The sequence below is a fragment of the Molossus molossus genome, unplaced genomic scaffold, assembly GCF_014108415.1.
Source record: "Molossus molossus isolate mMolMol1 unplaced genomic scaffold, mMolMol1.p scaffold_m16_p_4, whole genome shotgun sequence".
Classification (NCBI taxonomy): domain Eukaryota; kingdom Metazoa; phylum Chordata; class Mammalia; order Chiroptera; family Molossidae; genus Molossus; species Molossus molossus.
In genome coordinates, this window is record NW_023425377.1 from 42052111 (window position 1) to 42071944 (window position 19834).

The 19834-nt window shown below is 43.0% G+C and overlaps 1 long non-coding RNA gene across 1 annotated transcript in view; it reads right to left on the bottom strand.

The window, feature by feature from the left end:
* The window catches only part of LOC118643576, a 40226-nt gene extending 25556 nt beyond the window's left edge, over nucleotides 1-14670 (bottom strand). Inside the window, exons 1-2 of the long non-coding RNA XR_004962011.1 lie at nucleotides 14632-14670; nucleotides 200-315 (exon numbers count right to left, since the gene is read on the bottom strand). This is a non-coding gene — a long non-coding RNA (uncharacterized LOC118643576). The remainder of the gene's footprint in view (nucleotides 1-199; nucleotides 316-14631) is intronic.
* Between the last annotated feature and the right edge of the window lie 5164 nt (nucleotides 14671-19834).

Here is a 19834-nt window from a genome sequence, read left to right on the forward strand (position 1 = left end):
CCCCTCATCCCCTCTGCAAATTTCTAGCATTAGTTCCACTGCTATTGTTGTTTTTGTAAACAAACTGAAAATCAACAAACTACCTCAAAATCCAACATGTGTGATTTACACCAACATTTAATGTACCCTACATTTAAAAAAACACACCAAACAAAGTGGACAAAATAAGAGGAAAACTCTGGTCAAGCTCTAAACTCACCCTTGGCTAGTGGCTGGCATTCATGTCTCCAGGAGAAGGGAGTCCATTTTCTTGTTTTCCTGCTGACCAGCCCCAGCTCTGCCTTCAGCGCAGAGAAGTCCAGGGCGTGCTGCCCTCTGCAGGCAAAACAAGAAAAAGCACAAGTTATGGCTCAAAGCTCCCACCTGAAGCCCCTGCCTCGGGCTTCCTCAAGCAGTTGCAAGACCTGAGTCCCATCCTGGTTTAAGAGCCAGGAGAAGTCACTCGTTTCTGTGTTTGGGATCCCAGCACAGAGCTGCTACAGACACAGTAAACATTCTAAACTATCAAGGGCTCAAGTAGTTCTTAACAACAACGGCAAACTCTTACACAGGGCTCATCACCATGTGCCAGACATTGCTGTAAATGGTTTGCATTTATTAACTCACTGAATCCTCACAAAAACAGCTGAGTATTTTAGATGAGAAGATGTCTGCCACTTTGCCTGATTATTGCGTTAGGTTGGATGATTAAAATGAAGAACTTGATAATACCCGATTTCAAAGAGGGTTCAGATATGAAAACCGTGAGAGATTCTGAGCATCACGCAGATTAGTTATTCCCTAAATATTTGCCAAGTGCCTGTCATGGACCAGACACACTGTAGGACCTGGGAATCAAGGTGTGAACCCAAACACAAATCCCTGCTCCCATGGGATGGAGGGAGGTGACAGTAGACGAGGTCACAGATGCGGACGGCGAAGCATGATAAAGGGGACAGAGACTGAAGATGAAACTGCTGACATTCATTCAATTATCCATTTGTTCCCACAGCCAAACACTATGCTGAGATGCAGTGATGGGCAAAAAACAGACATGGTCCCTGCTCGCGTGGAGTACTTATCACATAGGAGCACATATGAATCACATGATCACCTCACTAAATGAAAAGCTGTTAACCTGTGGTAAGAGTGATAGCAGAATGGCACAGATCCCTAGGAGAGGACCCAAGGGAGGCCTGACCTTGTCTGAAGCTTCAGGAATGCCTGGGATTAAGTGTGGGGAGAAGCATCCTTGGCAAACAGCACACCATGTGCAAAGGCTGGATCGTGAACAGCAAGCCAGAGGTGGGATGGGAAGAGATGAAGCTGGGGGCAGGTGGACAGGGCTGGGCAGCTCTGGCATGGCACTCCCAGCCACGAGAGGTCCTGAGGACTGAAGCACCACACAAGGGGCCTGGCAGAGGATTAATGTGGCTAGATGTGCATTTTTTTTAATAGATTACACTGTGAGGTTGGCTGAATAGCGGCCCCACCAAAGATGTTGATGTCTGAATCCCTGCAGCTGTGAACTTTGTAAAGTTCCTTTACAAAGGGACTTGGCAGACATGATTAAGTCAAAGATCTTGAAATGGGTGGATTATCCTGGAGGGTCCAGTTGGGCCAAGGTCATCACAAGGGTCTTTATACGAGGGAGGCAAAGGGAGATGTGATTACAGAAGAGGAGCGAGGCCATGTGAGAGGCTGGTTGGTTTAAAAGATGAGGAAGCAGCCGTAAGCCAAGGAATGCAGGAAGCCTCCAGAAGTTGGAAAAGCCTTGATTTGTTACAGCAACAATAGGACACCCATATACACTGGCTTCTGTGAAAAAACACACTAGAGGTAAGGGGAAGAGGAGGCAGGACAGTTGGAGGTCACTGTGTTATCCGGGCAAGTAATGTGAGCGCTTCAACCACAGTGTGGGTGTAGAGGAGGTGAAGGACCACAGGAGGGAAGGAGTCAGCCAGTCAAAGGTCTTGCTGCAACCTGGCCGATGTTACTGGACTGCAACATCAGGTTTCTTCAGGCTCAGGACATGGCTGGCTCATCCTGGGCAGAGCCCAGCACCCTTGGTCAAAGGAGGAAGCTGCACCAGGCTGTAAGACCACTCCTAGACTCACTTAACAGGGACCTGCCAACCCCATTCCCACAAAGGACTCCAGGGGGTTCCAGGAACAAGCTCTCAGAAGTAACAGCCTGGGAATTTCTACTGGGCAAAAGGCATAGCGATTGTTTCTGCCTAATTGCATTAGGCCTTGCAGTGAACTTTTTTTTCCTCCCTTCCAAACAAAGAGATTTCGTAATCCTGGAAATAAGGTGTCCAATTTAAATACACACATTTCCAAGCCAGGTGATGTATAACCACTATTGTATCCAACATGTCGAAATTTCATGGTCAGTAGAATAAAATAGAAATCAAAGAAAGAATAAACGAGAAACTAGGAGAGCCTCTCGCAGCATCTACTCCACTCCTATTTAATGATCCAGACCTACTGAAAATGAGGGATCCTGATTTGGTCCTGCCCAATAGGGTTGTTGAGAAGAAAAGGCAATAAAAATGATTCCAGAGAATTTTATATATATTCTCCCTATTTTACTGTAAAAATATAAATACATACTCACCAAACTTTGGAGTCTATTGAGGGGTGACAAGGAAGTCTTGAGGGCCCTGCTTCCCCCACCCCCACCCCCACCCCCAGTTGGCTTTGCATCAGGCCTCAGGGACCTACGTGCATCGTGGGAGCATGTAAAGACCCAGGAGTGCCTGCAGATGGCAAAATACCAGGTAGTCCAGTTAGGGTTGCAACATAGATATTAGTGGATGTATGGCCTGGCTGGCGTTGCTCAGTGGATTGAGCGTCGTCCCACGGACTGAGGTCCCAGTTTGATTCCCAGACAAGGCACATGCCAGGGCTTTGAGCTCGAGCCCCAGCAGGGGGTGGACAGGAGGCAGCTGATCAATGTATGTCTCTCACATAGATGTTTCTAGCACTCCCTTCCTCTCTCTCTAAAGAATCAATCAATAACAACATATTTTTAAAAAGTGTATGTATGTATGTATTATTTTTCTGGTGACAGAAGTGACATATGTTTATTATTGGAAAACACAAAAATCTCCTGTAGTCCCAACCATCCAGAGATAACTTATATGGAAATATTTTCTTTCAATTTTTTCCAATAATTTTAGTGTGTGTGTGCATGCATGTATGCGTGCATGCATGTGCGTATCTATATATCTATACTTTCTTTTAAAAAATGTTAGGACACTGTGTATATCTTCTTTTGCAACCAGTGTTGTTTTACGTAGTGGTATATAATTCTTCCGTGTCATGAAATATACTTTTTTAATAGTTGGCAGTATTTTATCATAGAAGGGTATCAAAATAACTTAAGCAATTCCTTATTGCTGGACAACTGAGTGGTTTCTAACATTATGTAGCAGAAGTCACACTGGGGAACAGCCCAAATATAAGAAATCCCCCATTTAAAATTTCTGTCTGAAGCTCTGAGTATTCCGTGGGGTCATGTGTCACACATCTCAGTTATCTGTACATCACCATTACTAGTTTACCGTAATTATATACTATCTGTACCATACTTAGCATTTATCTTTAATCAATTCATTTTCCCCTTAAATAAATGTATTTTAAAAGCAAACTTTATTTCCTATAATAAATTTACTATCATAAATTAAGGCAAAATAAATGCCTTGGAAAACAAAACACTGTGGTGAAAATACAGTTAAGCTATGTTAACCCTAGCCTGGCTGGTGTGGCTCAGTGGTTGAGCATCTACCCATGCACCAAGAGGTCGCCGGTTCGATTCCCAGTCAGGGCACATGCCCAGGTTATGGGCCCAATCCCCAGTGGGGGGCATGCAGGAGGCGACTAATCGATGTTCTCTCACATCAGTGTTTCTATCTCTCTCCCTCTCCTTTCCTCTCTGTAATATCAATAAAGAAAAAAATATTAAAAAAAAAAAAAAAGATATGTTAGCCCTTTGCTCATTCTTTTATATCAAAAGGGAGACTAGTAAGGTGAAGAGCGGTATTACGGACATTCTAGCACCCAGCTGAGATTGTTTTCCTTCCCTTGATCAGAAGATTGAAAAGGGGAATACTTCTCACCGTGAGAGTCAGGGTTCGGCAATGCTGCAGGTGGGATCCACCTGGATCACGCCGCACCATCTGAAGTAACCCCACGTGGGAAACACGTCTTGGGATACACTACTGGAAGCGGGATTGTTGGAGTAAAAGGTATGGACACTTTAAAAAACTTTTGATAAACACCAAGTTAGCTGCACCATTATTTTACTATGAGAGTGCCTGTTTTACTTTACCTTCAAATAGCACGATAAACAAAAATGTTAAAATGTTAAGCTTTTTGGTGTAACATATTCAGCAGCTGAATGTTCAAAGCAGTTCTCATACTCTTGCAGCCAGTCTCTGACCCTGGGGCGGGACCATTACATGAACCTTCAGTTAGTGGCAAGTCTATACAGACTGATACTGTCTTTTTAAACCAAGCTCAAGGAAACTCAGTAAAACATGAGGAAATGACTTTAGCTCTTGCAAACATTCCAGAATGTTTTTGTGCCAGCAAAGGTCAAATGAGGATCAGAATAGCATGGATTCTACAGTATGCTTTTGAGAAATCAGAGACCCAGAGAAGCATTACTTATGAGACACAAATCACTACAAATTTTCAGTAAATCAATGAAAACGTTAAAAGAAACACACGTTGAAGCCCTCCTATCCTGCATGATAAGCAATTGTACAAATAGGTTATAGATGAATGCATTGGTCAAGAAAGCATTTCAAAAATAGAAAAAGAAAACTGTATTTTGAAGCAGGAAGAGTTAATAGCAATGGGAAGCCTCCAGATTATTTCAGTGATTCCTGGGCAGACACCCATCTGTACGTGCCTGTGGGAGAAAGGCGGGGGAGAAGATAATTAAAAACATGCTAAAACGTTTCTTTTGTTTGGAAAGAGGTTAAAGATTCTGATTAATTTTTGTCATTTATAGGAAAATACAAGTTTATCTGTGCTAAAGAACTTAATGAGGGCTCCTAGTAAGATCCAAAATTCAAAGCCACTACATATAAATGAAGGGATGAGGACAAAGACACCTTGATGAATCCAGAAAAAGTCCCAAGGGAAAAAAAAAAGAACTCATGATAAATATATGGCCAAAAAAAAAAGATGACAGAAATAAGGCCGCACATATCAGTGATCAAAATAAACATGAATGTATTATATTCCACTATTAAAAAACCAAGATCTTCCATCTAAATGCCCACTAATGGAAAAACTGATAAATAAATTATGACATTCAATTGTAATGGATGTGTATGAGTATACCACAGAAAGAGGCTCATGTCTTACATAGTTTAGAAAGTTGTAGAAAAATGTATAAGCATAGAGAAGTGTCCAGAAAAACACACCAAGCTGGTAACAGGTTGCCTATAAAGAGTGGGATTATAGAAGCAAGAGCAAACAATGGAGTAAAGATAGTCTCTCCAATAAATGGTGTTGGGAAAATTGGACAGGTACATACAAAAAAAAAAATGAAACTAGACCTCCAACTTACACCATAGACAAGAATAAACTCAAAATGGATGAAAGACTTAAATGTAAGTTGTGAAGCCATAAAAATAATAGAAGAAAATATAGGCAGCAAAACTTGAGACATCATTACAAGTAGCAGAATTTTTTTTTTTTTATCCTCACCCGAGGACATTTTTCCATTTTTTGTTCGGATAGAGCGGGAGGGAGAGAGAGGAAGAGAGAGAGAGAAAAACATCGATGTGAAGGGACACATCGAGTGGCTGCCACCCGCACGACCAACCAGGGCCGCGGACAAACTGCAACCGAGGTACGTGCCCTTAGCGGGAACCGAACCCGGGTCTCTCTGTACCGCAGGCCGATGCTCCAACCACTGAGCCAAACCGGCCACGGCACAAGTAGCAGAATTTTCATTAATACATCGCCTAGGGTAAGAGAAAGGAAAACAATAAATGGCACTACATCAAACTAAAGAGCTTCTGCACAGCAAAAGAAACCGGCATCAAAATTAAAAGGAAATCCACTCTCTGGGAGAACATATTTGCAAATGATACATAGGATAAGGGGTTAATATCCAAAATATATAAAGTACTCATACAAATCATTAAAAGGAATATAATCCAATTATGGCAGAGGGCCTGAATAGACACTTCCCCAAAGAGGACATACAAATAGCCAAGAGACATATGAAAAAATGCTCAACATCACTAATCATCATGAGAGAGATACAAATTAAAACGGCTATGAGTTATCACCTCACACCTACCAGTATGCTGCCATCAACATGTCATCAAACACCAAGTGCTGGTGAGGATGTGGAGAAAAGAGGACTCTAGTACACGGCTGGTGGGAATGCAGATTGGTGCAGCCATTATGGAAAACAATATGGTGTTTCCTCAAAAAATTAAAAATGAAACTGCCATTTGACCCAGTGATCCACTTCCAGAAATATATCCTAAGAAGCCTGAAAGAGTATATGCACCCCTATGTTCAGAGCAGCACTATTTATGATAGCTAAGATCTGGAAACAGCCCAAGTGTCCATCAGTAGATGGGTAGATAAAAAAGCTGTGGTACATTTACACAATTGAATACTATGCAGTTGTAAGAAAGATATCTTACCCTTTGAGACAGCATGGTGGGACCTGGAGAGTATTGTGCTAAGTGAAATAAGCCAGTCAGAGAAAGATAAGTATATGAACTCACTTATTTGTGAAATCTAATGAACAAATAAGCTGAAGAACAAAATAGATTCAAGACATGGAAGTAGGGAACAGACTGACAAACCTCAGAGGGAAGGGGTGGGGGATGGGAAGAGCTAATCCAAAGAGCCGATATGGATATATGCACAACCAACGGCCACAGACAACAGTGTAGTGAAGGCAGGAGGGGCAGGAGTGAGGAGGAAAAAAAATGGGGGAAAAAAAGGAAGGACATCTATCATACTTTCAACAATAAAGATAAATTTAAAAAAAATGGAAGTGCAGGTTCAAAATCAGAAACTGAGCAAGGCAATCTTTTAGTCACTCGTAATGAAACAGCTTTTGGTGGGAGAGTGTGAGCCATCATATAAAAGACAATTATGTGCTTAAAAATATGAACTAGTGCCCGGCCAGTGTGACTCAGTGGATTGAGTGTTGTCCCATGGACTGAGAGGTCACGGATGGATTCCCAGTCAGGGCACATGCTGGGTTTTCCGGCTTGATCCCGGAGGTGGGGGGTGTGCAGGAGGCAGTTGATGGATGTTTCTCTCTCACATTGATGTTTCTATCTCTCTCTTTAAAAAACAAAACAAAACACACACACACACACACACACACACACACACACACACACACACAATATATGAACTAATAATGTGGCCCTGCTCATTTTAGGATAATCCCTTTAATTCAGGAGGGGAGTGACTCAGGGCTCTTTCCTACAGTACCCAGAAGAGAATCTTTTCAAGGCATACACAGACTCTGTTTTCTGTGCCTGTAAAAGAAAATTGAGGTTTTAAAAATAAGTACAGCCCTGGCCGATTTGGCTTAGCAGTTGGAGCGTTGGCCCGTGGTCCAGAGAATCCTGGGCTCGGTTCCCAATAAGGGCACATATCTCGGTTGTGGTTTGTCCCTGGCCCAGTTGGGGTTGTGTGGGTGGCAGCCAGTCGATGTGTCTCTCTCACATCAATGTTTCTCTCCCTCTCTTCCTCACTCTCTCCCTCTCGCTCTATCTGAAGATGAATGCAGAAATGTTCTCGGGTGAGGATTAAAAAAATAAAATAAAATAAAAATAAGTACAGATCTGCCCAGCCTATGTGGCTCAGTGGTTGAGCGTCAACCCATACACCAAGAGGTTATGGGTTTAATTCCCAGTCAGGGCACATGCCCAGGTTGTGGGGCCAATCCCCAGTAGGGGGCGTGCAGGAGGCGGCGGTCAATGTTCTTTCTCATTGATGTTTCTCTCTCTCTCCCCCTCTCCCTTCTTCTGTCTCTAAAATCAATAAAGAAAACAAAAACTCTTAAAAATGAAAAAATGTAATAGATCTTACAAACTAAGAATTGAAGCCTTTAAAAAATAATAAAAATAAGTACAGATCTGACAGAGAAAAAAAATTTGGATTATAGGAAATAGGAGTGGACTTTACTATCTAACTATGAGTATCTACATTGTTTGAATCTATTACAAGCAACATGTAACCAGAAAAACAAGGTGAAATGAAATAATACAAAGGAATAATCAATGAAATAGAGAATATAAAGGACGAAAAATAAAGGGGTTAACAAAACCCAGTATTTCTTTGAAAAGACAAACCTCTAGGGAGACAGATCAAGAATAGCGGAGAGAAGATGAAAGGAAAAACAAAGATCACAGAAAGGAGGGAATTATAAATATAGCAAACATTTTATTTTATTTTTTTCTCACCCGAGGACATTTTTCCATTTTTTGTTCCGATAGAGTGGGAGGGAGAGAGAGAGAGAGAGAGAGAGGGAAAGGGAAACATTGAGTGGCTGCCACCCGCACGACCCAACCAGGGCCGGGGACAAACTGCAATCGAGGTACGTGCCCTTAGCGGGAACCGAACCCGGGTCTCTCTGGACCGCGGGCCGATGCTCTAACTGCTGAGCCAAACCAGCCAGGTCTATAGCAAACATTTTAAAACTTATAAAGGAATAATATAAATAACTATATGACAGTACATTTTGAAAACAAATTTATTCATTCCATCGACATTTTGTTTTCAAAATGTCGATGGAATGAATAAATTTCTAGAAAAATTGCCAAAATTGGCACAAAAATGATAGAAAATGTGAATAGCCATTTCAGTAATTGAAATAATTTTAAGAACCTCTACCCCATAAAGTCTGAGGCCTAGAAGGTTTTACAGGTACATTCTACCAACTTCTAAGGAACAGAAAATCTCTATCTTAAATGTATTGCTTCAGAAAATAGAAAAAGGAAGAAACACTGCCAACTTAAAGGTTTCCATAATTTCAAATTTTGGAATATGAACTGCTCAATTAAAAAAAAAAAATACAGGCCAGTTTCACTTACAAACATCGAAATATTATCTAATCAAATCTAACAGTGTATTAAGAATATATCATGATAAAGTAATAAAAATGGTTCAAAATCAGAAAATCTTTCAATGTGTATCATTACATTAATGGATGATGGAAGAGGTTCGTACTGCAAACCACCTCTCTGTTCTCCTTTTCCTCCTGGGAACACCATTACACCTCCCAGCCACCTTACTGCTGGGTGGGGCCATGTGACTAGTCCTTGCCGGTAGAAGTGGTATCTGTCATCTCTGGTCAACATAGAGGATCTGTTGAAGGACTCTGGTCCTAGCAGCTGGGGAAGCAACTGGCTAGACTGGTTCCTGACCCACTAAGTGAAGAAGAGCCCACTACCTCGCCAATACCGTTGGGCTGTGTCATGAGTGATAAATAAATAACTATTTGGTTTAAGCTATTGAAATGCTTAAGTTGTTACAATAGCTAACATTATATACCCTAATAATATATGGAAAATTGGGGTGGGGGGAATCACAGGATCACAGCACCAGATACAGAAAGAGCATTTGACCAAGTTCAATGACTAATTCATGATTTAAAAAACAACAAATAAGAACAACTCTTAGAGAAGCAGAATTAGGAGAACAAGTTCCTGTATTTTCCACTACCTTCTTTTCTTCCTAGCTGGATTACTCATTGGTTTAGCTATCACACTTTGTTTTTATATTTTTCACTAGAGAGCAGTGCATGAGATTTTATTTATTTTCTCAGATCCTAAGGAATGGGACTATCATCTACAGACCTAGAGCTAACATCATGCTTAATAGAGAAACTAGATCTATTTTCTTTAAGGGATGAAACAAAACAAAGATACCTGCTATTACCATCACCATGTAATATAATTGTAGAGGCAGTAGCCACTATGAGGAAATGATAAAAACAAACATAACATCAGAAGGAAAGAGACAAAAGTTATCAGTGTTTGCAAGTAGTGTAATTATTTACATATAACTCTCAAGAGAATCCACCAAAAACAACTACATTTCTCCACACTAGTAGTAACCAACCCTCATCCCCCCAAAGAGAAACTATGTAACAGTGTAATAGGCAACAGTGTAACAAAATAAGATATCACTTATAATAGTAATATTATTGAATCTACAAATGATTTTTAAAAAAATGTTTTTATTGATTTTTTAGAGAGAGAGAGATAGAAACATTGATTGGCTGCCTCCTGCACGCCCCAGACTTCTCAGTCCATGGGACAGTGCTCAATCTCCTGAGCCACACTGGCGGGGCTACAAATGACCTTTAATAAAGAATGCATGGCCCGTGTGCTCAGTGGTTAGAGCATGTCAGTCTTCATGCCGAAGGGTCAAGGGTTCGATTCCTGGACAAGGGCACACACCTGTATTGTAGGTTCGATCCCGGACCTGGTCCAGGGCACATTTGGGAGGTAACCAATCAATCTCTCTCTCTCTCTCTCTCTCCCTCTCCCTTCCTCTCTCTCTAAAATCAATAAAGAAAAAAATAATAAAAAGATAGACAAATGACTAATAAGTGCATGAAAAGATGCTCAATCAACATCATTAACTACCAGGGAAGTGCAAATCGAAACCACTATGAGCCACAGTTCACGTCTGCTAGGATGGCTATCACCAAGAAGACAGACAAGTGCTAGTGAGGATGGAGAAATAGGAATGCTCCTGCACTGCGGGTAGGATTGTAAAATGTTGCAGCTCCTTCAGAAAACAGTCTGAAAGATTCTCAAAAGTTTAAACAGAGATACTACATGATCCAGCAATTCCAATTCTAGGTATACACTCAAGAGAAATGGAAATATATGTTCACACAAAAGTTTGTACAAAAATGCTCATAGAAGGATTATTCATAATAGCCCCAAAGTAGAAACAACCTAAATATCCATCAACTAATGAATGAATAAATAAAATGCTGTATATTCATATGATGAAACATTATTGAGCAATAAAAATGAACAAACTACTGATACATGCTGTAATGTGGATAAAGCTGCAATATATTATGCTAAGTGAAGAAGCCAGTCACAACAAATCACATATTGTATAATCCTATTTATATGAAATGTCCAGAAATAGGTAAGTATAGAGAGACAGAAAGTAGATTGGTGCTTGTCTAGGACTGGGAGGAGCGTGTTGAGGGGTATTGGGGAGTGACTGTTAATGGAGTAATACAAATATTCTAAAATTAGATTATGGTAAAAGTTACTCTCAAAATATACTACAAACCACTGAATTGTATACTTTAAACATGTGAATCTTATGGTATGTAAACTGTATTTCAATTACACTATTAGTACTCATAAAAAAGAGACCATAAATGAAGTGAACAGAGAGGCGACAAGATTAGGGGAAGACTTTCAACATCTACATTTGACAAAGGATTAACATTTTATTATGTAAGAAACAAAATGAAAAAATATCAGAAACCTAAAAGAAAGGCAAATGAGATGGCTGGGCAATTCGTAAATGGCAAGACAACATGATGAAATGCTCAGTTAAACAGAAATGAAGTACTGTTTTAACCTACCAGTGTGACAAAAATCAGTTAAATAATAGTAAGTGGTGACAGATGTTGGAAAAAGGACTCTTTATGCACTCCTGGTAGGAGGAAACTGATGTAGCCATTCTGCAGCACAAAGTAGCAGTTTTTAGAAAGAGACATCATGCAAATGTCCCAGAGCTAGAAATTTCCTATCTATCTATCTCAGAGAAATTCTTGCACAAGACCACATGGAGACACCCAATAGGATGTTTGGTGCAGCACTGTTCATCAGGGAGACTAGTTAAGTACTTGTGGTGTACACTATTGATAGAAAACTATGCAACAACCAAGAGTAATGAGCTAGCCTTACATACAGCACTATGGGTTGACTCAAAAACATAATGCTGAAGGGGGGGAGGGCAGTATAAGATGTATAGTGCAATGTTATTTACTTAAATAAGTATAACCAAAGCAAAACATGATATATCTTTCAAAGATACACACTTTCTAAGATGTAATGAAAGGTAGTTTGGAAGAACAAATATGCCAGCACGGCTGCCTAAGTTTGTGTGTGCCTGGGGAGGAGGGTGTTGAGAGAGAAATGGAAGATAAAGGGAGGAAAAAAAAAAAAAAAAAAAAATGAAAGAGAGACTGAGGAAAAGAAATTAAACCCCTTGCATTATTTTCTAGTAAAAAAATGTAATAACAAAAACCATCATATGCTGGTGGCTAAAGCAATGAATAATAAACCTGTGGAGGAAAGGGATTGGGGAAGCCAGGAGCTTGCTTAGTCCCCAGCTGAGTCATCCAGTTTTCAGGAACACAGAAGCAAGAACCTGGGGTGGTAAAAATTCACTGGATAGTGTCCACCATACCACCCCCCTCCTGCCTGAAGATGGAAGGTAAGAGAGTGTGTAAACAAATAATTTTTCTCCCACCTTTCTAAGTTCTTCTGGCTGGACTAATAAATCAACATGAGACAGATTAAAAGGAGAAAAATGTCCAAATTTATTGCATATAGAGGTTTTATAAGAATATAAGACTGAGGATGCACTGGGCAGTTGAGGCTTATATGCCATTTTGACTAGAGAGAGGGAGGCAGTGAGCATCTAGGATTTCAAAGGGAAAGTAGGCAGTTCACAGATAGATAAAAAAGAGCAAACACGTGGTCAACAAATTCTTGCTGGGCGACCAAGAAACAATGGGATACAGAAGGGAGTCTAACAAACAGGCTTTGCTAGATTTCTCCCAGTCTGCCACACTTAGTTCATACTGTATATGCTAAGGTGAATATACTAAGGTCAATATGCTAGGGTTTCCTTCCTGAAGCAGGATTTTCTATCTGAATTCCTTCAGGCAGGAAAGGATCAAAGACTCTTTCTGAGTCTTCTGTTTCTTCAAAATAGCCACCTTAAAATCAAGATCCCAAAAGGCATATTTTTGGGGGTGGCAAACTGTGATCCCCCTCAAGAGGAAAGGGAGAGAACCATCCATGACAGTTCAGTGGTTAGAGCCTCCATCCGAAGACCAAAGGGTCCTGGGTTTAATTCCCAGTCAAAGGCATGTACCTCGGTTGCGGTTGCAGGTTTGATCTCTGCTCCAGACTGGGCATGTGTAGGAGGCAACAAATGAACATGTCTCTTACATGGATGGATGGTTCTCTCTCTCTCTCTCTCTCTCTCTCCCCCCACTCCCTCCAAAAATCAATGGAAAAAAAAATTCTCTGGTGAGGATTAACAAAAAATAAAAATAGTTAATAGGAGGAAGAGAAGGACATCAGGGAATTCAGAAGAAAAGGCATAGCTTAGTGAAATCAAAGATCTGATTTTCTGGCTCATGATAAAAGACAGTATTTTCTAAAAGTAACACCACCCTCCTGGGGTAAGGCAGAGGGGCACCCCATGTTTTAAAAATTAGGGCGTTGAGTCATCTCTTGTCAAATTCAAATGGCTATTTTCAAAGTTAAGAACATTCCAGTTTTGTTTCAATCATAGTTTTGTTTCAGGCATGGGTCTTACAAGCAGATCCATGTGATTAAGCTGAATTCCTTTTTATTGAGACAAAAGTAGAGTATAAGGGGGTTCTTGGCTACAAAAACTGGCATCACTCAAATGTAAGTCAAGTACCTGTGGACTTGCCACTTTACTTTCAAAACTCAGTGCCCAGCTCCTCTGCTTATCCCACACAACTGGCCTAGCAAGCAACCTGCTGGCATATCTTCTCCTGCTAGGGGATGGGAAGCGCGCCAAGGTCAGGGGCTGCCTCTACAGCCTTGAGGAGGTGCCCAATTCTCTCATACCACGGGTGAGCCTCAGATTTGACCAAGGGCAAAGACCAGAGCACTCATCTTTCACCCTTCTGCCAGGCTGATGCAGTGGGAAGTTTCATGGTTTGGGCAAGACTAGGTCCCTGAGTGCATCCATCCCTGGCCATTTATGCCAGCCCTGGGTTTGGGGTCCCTGCAGAATGAGCCCCGTTCTTCACCCTGAGGAGGGGCGGCATCCTAGCCTACCTGCTCTCCAAGTCTATGACCAAGAGAGGGGAGTTGCCAGACGCTTGGAGGGCACCGCAGGGGCGCCGAAGTGCACCAGATCTGAGAAACGCAGAAAGCCAACGACTCGAGGGACACAGCCGAGTGGGGAAGAGGAGGGATCTATCAGGTAAGAAGGGGTCAGTGATGAGCTCCTTCCTCCCTGCTGAGCTCAGGCGCTCAGCATTTGACATGCATCCATCCTCCCACTTCGATTTTTCGAAACCCCGGTTGGGGGAGGGGGCTCGGTGTTCTACAAAAAGGGACCGTGTGCTGGGAGCGGTGGCCTGCCTTGCCACGGTCCCACCCCGACCCCAGGCTGCCGCATCCTTGGCACGTTTGTCGGTGTTCCTCCCCATCTTCCAGCCCGGCTTGGAGGATCCAAGCCCCGACAGCCCCAGCGGGCCGCGTCTCAGGTCCTCCCAGCCCCGAGGCAGGACCCCCGGCCGGCTGACTCGGGTCAGACGACCGCCTGGCGCCCCGCCTGTCGGGTCCGCAAGGAGGAGCCCGCGAGGCGGCCGCGAAGGGGCTGCGCTTACCTTGCCCCGCGCGGCTGCGCCCAGGCTCCGGCTGCAGGCTCCCGGCCGGCGGCCGCCGCTGCCGAACTATGCGCCCCTCGCCCCGACGGCAGCCGCACCAGCCCAGGCCACGGCCACTTTCATTTTCCTTAACTATATCGGCAGGAAAACGAAAGCGAAAACTGCCGAGAGGCGGGCCCGAGCCCCTGTGCGCGGCGAGCGCGGAGCGCGGGCCCGGAGCCAGAGGCGGGAACCTGGGGGCTGCGCGCGGTGGTCGGGCTGGAGCCCCGTCCACCGAGGGGCCGGGGCCGGGCAGCATGCGGACGGCCCGCGCGCCCCGGTCGGTCGGGGCTGCTTCCCCTTCATTCAGCTCCTCCTGGGCCTCGTGGCTGGCGGCAGCCGGGCCCTGACTGCTGGCGCCCCTTCGTGGGTTTCTGGCCTGAGAAGGTGGATGCTGGCCTGGCAGCTGGGAATAAGCTTCTGAGGGATCCAAGTTGGAGGCACTGAGTGAACTGGGGCTGGTTTGCTCGCAGACCCCAGGGGTCAGCCTGACTCCCTAGCCCAGGCATGTGCCCTGGTCCCTCTGCCACACTGGTGCACTACACTTCTAACAGCCTGGTCCTGGCATGAGGTACAAGGCTCTTCATCCTGGGTCAGTGGAGAAATCAAAAGTCAGTGGTGTCAGTGAAATTGGGGAGCCCTCGTTTGATAAGAAAAGCTGGAACAGCAAGCTTAAGGTTTGAACCCCCTAGTCTTAACAGTGCCCATCCATACCCAAGGAATAGAGACTCCAGGGTTCAACCCCTGGCTCTGTCATTTTGGGCAAAATATTTACTCCCTTAGCCTTAGTTTCTTTCCCTGTAGGATGGGGATAATAACATACCTACTGCAGAGCTATAGGAATTCAATGAAGCCATATAGTGGAGAAAATACTTGGTATTTTATCTTAGGCTCTAGGTGGGTTCTTTGAGGGCAGCAACCAAGTCATTGTTTTTCTGGATGCTTGAAAGACATTCTCTAATGGTCAGCTGATGAAACTGGAGGTCTCTGTGACAATAGAAAAGAAAGTTTTCTTCAAAGTTTAGACTGTGTTATCTTGTCTTGGAAGGACTGAGGGGGCACTGCAGTCTCTTTGAAAGGCACCTTGCACTTGGCCTGACAACCCTTGTAATGATGCCACTGGACCAAGTTTTTATTAGAGTACAGCACTGTTCCAATCAAAGTCAGAGGAAGTCCCTGCAGCTATATCCAGCATCCACCTTTGAGATATGAGAATACTTTTGCAAGCATTTCTACTTTGAAAACATTGACGCGATTCCATACTCCAAACACAATTTGCCATGCGTTTGTTCGTATTTGTCATAGAGCAGTCTGATAACTGCAACAGAAAAACGAAAACTGCATAGTCTGCCAGAGTCACTTTGGGTTGTCTGTTTGTAATTTAGGTACATTCCCTGAATGATGGAGTCTTTGATCTGTGACTCGTGATATTGTGGTTTTCTTTTTCTTTTCTTTCATTATTATTATTTTTTTAGGTCAAAATTTTTTTCTTTATTGATTTTTTATTTTTTATTTTTTCATTTTTATCCTCACCCGAGGACATTTTTCCATTTTTTTGTTCAATTAGAGCGGGAGGGAGAGAGAGGAAAAGAGAGAGAGAGAGAAACATCAACGTGAAAGGGACACATGAGTGGATGCCACCCGCACGACCAACCAGGGCCGAGGACAAACTGCAACCGAGGCATGCGCCCTCAGTGGAAACCAAACCCGGTCTCTCTGGACCTCAGGCCAACACTTTAACCGCTGAGCCAAACCGGCCAGGGCTCTTTATTGATTTTTTAGTGCGAGAGGAAGGGGGAGAGAGAGAGAAACATCGAGGAGAGAGAACATTGATTGGCTGCCTCCTGCATGCCCCCCACTGGGGATTGGGCCCAAAACATGGGCATGTGCCCTGACCAGGAATTGAACTGGTAACCTCTTGGTGCATGGGTCAACGCTAAACCACTGAGCCACACCAGCTGGGCTGATATTGTGAGTTTCCTTGTGTCCTTGAAGTATTTTCCTTCAAGAGCAAGTATGGAAATGGTGGCCTTAGAAAAACAGAAGCCCATGTTTCCCCTCTAGATGATGCTTTTGCTCTGTAGTAAAAGAGAGACACGGGTTCAGTTCCCGCTAAGGGCACGTAACTCAGTTGCAGTTTGTCCCCAGCCCTGGTTGGGTCGTGTGGGTGGCAACCACTCAATGTGTCCCTTTCACATCGATGTTTCTCTCTCTCTCTCTTCCTCTCTCTCCCTCCCACTCTCTCTGAACAAAAAATGGAAAAAAAAAATGTCCTCAGGTGAGGATAAAAAAATCAAGGCAGGGCTTGGAGCCACTTCCTTATAGAACAATAATTCTTGACTCTGGGAGAGCAAAGTAGAGCTAAATCTACTTCTGCATAAAAAGTATGTCTGGGAAATAAGGAACAGGAAAAGGCAGGTTGAGACACAAGAAGATAAAGCCAAATCCTGGTTACTTGTTACAGATGTTGCACAAGTGAACAGAGAGGTATCAGGAGGTGAGGGCTAGTCTGGAGTCTATCATCTTGGTGATTTCCCAAGGTCCAGATTTTGTCCTCGACCTTGTGGGATCAAAATTTTCATCTCTTTAGTATTCCAACTTTCATTAAAAGTCAACGTTATATAAAATTAAAATGTCAACTTACTTATTTCACTAACTGTTTGCTAGCCTCTATGCTAAGTGCATTACATACATTGCTTTATTTAATTCTCCCTATAATCATGTGTATTGTGATTATTTTTTTAGTTGGGGGGAAAAAGTTGAAGGAAATTCCCAGTTAGTGTGTATGTAAGTGGTAGAGTCAGGGTTCAAATAAAGGCCATCTGATTCTAAAACCTGGAGCTTAACCATTTCTGTTAGAAGCAAAACTGTCCCCCTGGCTGGTTTTGCTCAGTGGTTAGAGCATCGGCCTGCAGTCCCGAGAGACCCAGGTTCGTTTCCCGCTAAGGGTACGGACCTCGGTTGTGGTTTGTCCCCAGCCCTGGTTGGTCGTGAGGGTGGCAGCCACTCAGTGTGTCCCTTTCACGTCGATGTTTCTCTCTCTCTCTCTCTCTTCCTCTCTCTCTCTCCCACTCTATCTGAACAAAAAATGGAGAAATGTCCTTGGGTGAGGATAAAAAAAAAAAGAAGAAACAAAACTGTCAGAAACAGTGTACTCTTGAGGTTGCCTGGTGAGTGCACTCACTTCTTGTAACTATTCAATCTGTAGCCTAATTATAAGAAAGTACCTTGGCAAACTTGAAATCAGAATCAGAAAAGTGAATTATGTGACTTAAATGTTTAATGATATCAGCCTTGGGCAGCCCGCTGTGTCTTCCTCCACACCAAAGGTCAAACAACCTGCTAGAAGGACTGGTCACTCCTTCCCTCTAGCCTGGCTGGCCCTTCCCCATGGAATGATGCCCAGTGGACACTCCATCTGTGTGGCCTAGCATCTCTTTATTATGCTACTAGGCTCCTCAGGTGGACACGTTTCTTTTTTTCTTTTTATTTTTTAATCCTCACTTGAGGATATTTTCCCCAAGTATCTTCAGGTAGAGTAAGAGGGGCAGAGAGAGAGAGAGAGAGACAGAGAGAGAGACAGAAAGAGAAACATGGATTGGCTGCCTCCCACATGACCCTGACCAGGGCCTGGCACGAACCACAACCGAGGCACATGCCCTTGGCTGAAATGGAACCTGTGACTCTTTGGTCCATGGGCCAAACCGGCCAGTGCATCACATTTGTGTTTTAGACAGAGCAAGGCCTTACCAAGTGTAACAGTATTGGTAGGCTTCTGGAGTCCTATTTCTCTTTATGGAAGCATTTTGTAAATCTTTGCTGTGATTGGCTTGATCTGTAATTTAACTTTCAAAGAGAAACTTTGTATCCCAATGTTTTGGGGGAAATTCATTTTCTTTTCCTTCCTACCATCCCTCACCTTCTAACTCTAGAATAAAATCTTATGCAATAAGCAAGTTATGGAACAAGCACTTTATCCGGGCTGCAGTGTTCATTAATGAAGACCCAAAGGCCAAGGTCATCCTCAAAGATGTTACTACTGGTAGGCAGGAGGCAGGAGAACAGGCAATAAAACTGGAGAACAATATAAATGAAAAAAAAAAAAAGATAGAATTTGCTGATTAGAAACCATCTGGTGTGTGTGTGATTCAAATAAAAAGGAAAAAAAGTCAAATAACTCTTTTGCATACTTTATTTACTCAACAAATATTTTGTGACAACTACAAAATACAGTCACTCTGCTAATGCTATGATTCAATAATGAGCAAAAATAGACGTGGTCTCTGCCCTCAGGAAACACACCTTAGTGGGGTAATCAAACAGTCACATAACCAGTCAAATATAGAGTGCGATCCTAGATGCTACACAGTGGATTTGATTCTGAGGGGGAAGAAAAAAGGATTTGAACTTGTCTGGGGGTCACAGAAGTCTTTTCTGAAGTGTTGTTTGAATTGGGAGCAAAGGAATGAGGATTAATTAACTGGATAAAGGGGTATTGGGTTGAAGAAGAGGTAAATGGTGGTGGTGGTGGTGGTGGTGAACAGCATGTGCAAAAGTCCTGATGTAGGAAAGAACTTGGAGCAATTGGGGAACTGGAAGCACGCTAGATTTGAACCATTATCTTCTATCTGATGCCAGAAGGTTAAATGGAGCAGATAGAGTCCATAGGAGGCTGGAGAGTAAGATAAAAACTATAACAGGGAGGGTCTTGAAATTCATGTAGGGACTTAGGTCTTTAGGGAGACTAACGTTAAGCAGGGGGTTATATCATCTGACTGTGTTTTGAAAAGACTGCTCTGTCTGCTGGGAGAATAGATTGAAACATAGTCACCATTTGGAAGCAAGATGATGATGGTAGTGGTGGAGGAGATGAAGACAAATGGACAGGTGAGAGGGAGATTTAGAAGGTAAAATGGTCAGCCCAGCTGGTGTGGCTCAGTGGTTGAGCATGAACCCATGCATCAAGAGGTCACCAGTTTGATTCTCTGTCAGGGCACATGCCCAGGTTGTGGGCCAAATCCCCAGTGGGGGGCATGCAGGAGCTGGCCAGTCAATGTTCTCTCTCATAGATCTCTCTCCCCCTCCCTTCCTTTCTCTTAAAAACAAAACAAAACAAAACAAAACAAAACAAAACAAAACAAAACAAAACAAAAGACTTTAAAAA